The sequence below is a fragment of the Penaeus monodon genome, chromosome 37, assembly GCF_015228065.2.
Source record: "Penaeus monodon isolate SGIC_2016 chromosome 37, NSTDA_Pmon_1, whole genome shotgun sequence".
Taxonomy (NCBI): domain Eukaryota; kingdom Metazoa; phylum Arthropoda; class Malacostraca; order Decapoda; family Penaeidae; genus Penaeus; species Penaeus monodon.
In genome coordinates this window covers 433,076-438,075 of record NC_051422.1, presented here as the reverse complement: position 1 = coordinate 438,075, position 5,000 = coordinate 433,076, and positions in this window count along the sequence as shown.

The window sequence follows — 5,000 nt, the reverse complement described above, 5'->3', positions numbered from 1 at the left end:
CCTCTATCTCGAGTTGCTATTGGTGGATCTCCGGAAAATGCCCATTCTGATTGGCTCCCGGGCATCCCTGGGCACCGCGCGTGAGGGGGAGTCATACACTTGTCGTGTTGAGATCACCGACTCATCGGCCGACCGCACTTGTAGCTTTCCACGCGCCGAGAGAGGCTGTAGTTGTGACGTCCCCTCTCGCGCTCCCGTCGTCATCCCTCTCGACCATGAAGGCCCAGGCTGGCGAATCCGCAATGAGCTCCCTCCCCCCCATCAGGAGCGGCAAGGTCTCCAAGGCCCGCGAGGACGACCCGGAGGTCACCTTCTACCTGGACAAGCTGCGGCACCTCCTGCCGGCGGCCAACACCAGGAAGCCCCTGGAGAAGAAGCTCAATCGACTCGAGGTGATCTGGAACGTGATCCAGTACATCAGCGAGCTCCAGGAGGTGCTCCAGATGGACGTCCACGACCGCGAGATGGACCTGCTGGAGTACGAGACCAAGAGCATCACCCTGGCGGCGTGAGTCCCCCGGGAGGGAGCCCTGAAGAAGGAGGAGGAGAAGGGGGAGGAGAAGGAGGAAGAGGAGGAGGAGGAGCAGAAGCAGGAGCAGGAGCGAGTCACCAGCGCCAGCACGGTCGCTCCGGTGCGTAACCTTCCGCGCACCTGTCGCCCGACCTCGCCGCCGCGACAGGAAGAGAGAGGGCCTCCACGACCGCCCTTCGGCATGACCCTTCCAGGAAGACAAGTGTCTTGCGTGTGTCGTGTTGCGGGGGGAGGATGTCGTGGGGATATGATCTCCTTATTATATCTCTCTCTCTTCCTCTTTGTTACTCCTGTAGAACAATAGATAGCATGGACGCAATGCGAGTTAATCGCCGGTCGCGGCTGTGGTAGTGTGGTGAACTCCGGCAAAGTTCCTATTTATGTGAAAAAACAAAAAAACAAAAAAAACATGAGACAATTTGGTGTTTCGTCCAGTGAAAGTGTCAGACGCAGAGGAGAGAAAAGGTGGGAGTGAGTTTCCGCTGTTGGAAGTGACGGAAGAGGAACAGTTTCGCAAGTTATTCGTGGATTTAAATATCTTCGAGGAAGGGGAATCCGTCTTGATCATCGCAGACAGACGTTCCAGTTCAGCTTCGCCGCAGCATAACTACAGGTGAGTCAGAGGCGATTTGCGTTGAAGACCAGACGTAGGTTTTACCTAATTTTTTATAAAGAAAATAAGAATAAACACAATAAACATGGAATGTAAAGACTATAAAAAAAATAAAACCATCAAATACAAAACATAATATCTTTATGAGTTCTGCTAATTTAAAAAATGTGACCGAATATACCCATTAAGAATTAGTTTTGAAAAAAAAAAAAAAAAAAAAAAAAAAAAAACAATATACAAGGAAAAAAAAAAAAAAAAAAAAAACGGACACAAACAAAAGATTTCAATATTTACACAAGCAGAAAATTAAAGATACTTACAGTTAGTCCTGGATTAACAGATAACCTTACTCGAATTATAAGATTGTACAAGAAAATACGTCAAAGATATAATAAAAGATATTTATCGAGTGTAATCATTTCGAGATCATATAGGTGTCCTCAAGTAGCAATAAGAAAGTGTCAGAGCCGAATTTAGGCCTGATAGATGTCTGAATCTTTGTCTGCCTGTAAGGTTATTAATCCCCGCTTGTCTATATATTCATTCATCTATTTATTAATTTGTCTGTCTTAATGTCCATGTCTTTATCTATATCTATGTCTTTATCTACCTATATCTATATGTTTATATATCTATTTATCTATCTATATCTGTACCTATTTCTGTCGCTCATATGTTTTTATATTTACCTCTCAATAAATCGACCTGTCTGTGAACTTATATCGATCTGTCTTTTTATATAGATCTGTAAATCTATCTATCCATCATATACGCAAGAGAGTGTGGCTATAAATGTGTGTGGCTTTGCTAATGTGATTAAAAGTGTGTGTAAGAACGTATGCCTGTATGTTTGTACTATTAATGATTATAATAATACACAATAACGAAAAGAGGAATTTAGGATTATGTATGAGAGCGGTTTTACCTTTTCCGTGAATATCCAGTTTCCGACAAAAATCCTTTTACAAACGTCTATTGAAAGAAAAACTTTGAAACAAATGCATGCGCGAACAGAATAACCGGCATTCGATTCCCTTTGTCTCTTCGTCTATAGCAAACAAAAGATTAAATCCATTATATTTCACGCCGTCACCTTTCTTTCGACTTAAATGGTAAGGAAAAAGATAGTGAGCATAAATCATGTTGCAGCATTGCACATCCGTTGAGAAAATGAAGCTCTTTAGGACCCATGCCGACACAGGACTCCGTGACGGGATTCATAACGAGAGTCTAACACCAGTAGAGGAATGTAAATGAGTCTTTATATGTACTATATATGTAGTTGTAAAGCTGTGTGGTTTATCTTGGCATGTGTGGGAGAAATGTCTGTCTTATTTCTAGCATGTGGTGTTGTAGATTCTTAGAAGGTGGAGAGTGGAAGGTGTTTTTTTTTTTTTTTTTTGTGTTGGCTATTTGGTTATAAGTAAGAAACCTGCACCTGATCATAATGTAGGAATCGCTATGCATCGCTTGTTTGGACTCCCAGTACTTACATATTTATAAGTGACATAAGTAATCTAAATCCGTTTATATCAGGTTACGGTTACCCCCCAACCCCCACCCCCTTCCCTCCCAAGTTTTTTTTTTTTTTTTCATTAAGTTGAATCGACAGTGCAATCAGTTTCACAACAGGTGTAGAATAGCGTGGCATTTATTTCCTTCGTGTATTACTGTTTTATTCTCCTGTTGCTCTTTGCAGATGCAGAAGGATCTCGAGACCAAGTAACCTGAGCTGCCCGTGGGGACATCCTACAATCTCCCCCCCCCCCCCCCCGCTCCTACGTCCCCTCACCTCCTGCCCGTCCCCCTCCTTCGCTCCTTCTCCTCCCCTCTCCAACCCTCCGCCTCCTCCCCAACCCTCCTCCTCCTCCTCCTCAACCCTCCTCCTCCCCCCCCTTCCCCCCTCTCTCGCCCCCCCCCCCCCCGCCCCTCACGCCCGCGGCACAGGTCACCCTCCCGTCCTGGCGACAGGTGCAGCAGCGGTGGGCGGGTGGGCGGGTGGGCGAGAGGAGGCGAGGCAAGGCCAGTTACACCCGCTTCGTAAGGGGACCTTCCTGATGTGGGCGGCGTAGGAGAAAGAAGAGGAGGATGGCGAAGGAGGAGGAGAAGAAGAAGGCAAAGAGGATGGAAGAGACGGAGGAGAAGATGGAGAAAGAGGATGGAGAAGAGAGATGGAGTGGAGGACGAAGTGAAGAAGAGGAAAGAAGTGGAGGAAGAGGCGGAGAAGAGGAGAGGGAAGAAAGAGGAGGAAGGACAAACGGAGAGGGAAGGGAAGGGGGAGAGGGAGGAGGCAATGGAGAAAAAGAAACAGAATATGGGAGGAGAGGAAGAGAGGAGGAAGAGGAGCTAGAGAGCGAAGATCGAAGAGATAGAAGAAGAAGAAGAAAGAGAGGGAATAGAAGAAGAAGAAGAAAAAAAAAACTGTTGGAAGTTGATGAATCAGCTATGGTCTTGAGAATAAACTGGAAGGTCTTTAAGTGATCGAAGACAAAAAAAAAAATCATAATAATAACAATAATAATAATAATAACTTATTATTATTATAGTTTCTTTGTGATCAATAAATAGTGCTTCCTTAAAAAAAAAAAAAGTCGAGAGGAAAGTGATCTAAATATTTTCAAAGATCTATAACGTTAATAATTTATTATCTCTTCTCGAAAATAATGTGCACAAAGAAAAACGCGATAAAGATGAAAAGGAGAAAACACACGTGAGATTGAGAGATAGAGAGAGAGAGAGAGAAAAGGCCATTTGATAAATCCAAGGAAACGGGAAAAAAACAACGAAAAACTGGATCGAAACGAGAAGAAAACGTAAATAAAAAAAAGCAAAGAGAAAATAATGAAAACGGAACGTCACGAAAATGAAAAACGAAATTACGGTGCTAAAGAAACGAACGGAAGGTGCTATTTTCGCCCATTAGGTTAATATCTGTTTTTTTTTCATTATTATTATTATTATATATATATTTTTTGCATATAATTATCCTTTTCTTTTGTCTAGTTTTACTAACGCTGCTATCTTTACGCCTGTGGGTATTATTCCCTAATTATAGTAGTTTCGTTCATGTTGTTTCATTGATAAAAAAAAAATGAAGAATGAAAAAAAAAAAAAAAATAAAAATAAAATTCCATTTACACCCAAGCTTTCGGTATTGCTTACTAGGAAACGACATAGTGCTTAGAAATGTGTCTCTTTCCTCTCTACATACTGTTTATTGTGTGCGAGTTGTATTCAGAAACGGAACGTGTAAATAGTGACCAGGTAACCACAGTGTACAAGGCTCATGGATCATAACAAACGTGACCAACAAGGCGAGGGGGAAGGAAGGAGGGAAAGAGGGAGAGGGAGAAAGAGGGAAGGAGGGAGAAGGGAGAGTGAGAAAGAGGGATGGAGGGAGAAAGAGGGAGAGAGAGAGAGAACTAAAGACAGAATGACAAATAGACAAAAAAAAAAAAAAAAAGAACGAAAGACATGAAAAGAAAGAGAGTAAGAGACCCCCCCCCCCATCCCACTCCAAGATCAAACTCTCTCTCCCCCTTCTCACCCTCATATATCACCCATAAATCCCCCTCCTCTCCCCCCCTCCCCCAGTCACCCCCACCCCAGTCTCCCTCGAAGGCAGGTTAACCCCCCCCCCCCCACCCACGCTTAATACAACCCAAATTGTTACCTGTGTAAAAGGGTTGCCATGGTTTCTCCCCCTTGTTGGTTTGCGCTTCATTCACCTTAGGATGTTTTGATGTGACATCTTGAGACAGAAAATTCTTCCCTTTGGTGCATAAAAAGAAAGAAAAAAAACAAAAAAACTAGATATTGCATTTTGGTATCATCATTAAGATTATTATGCTATTT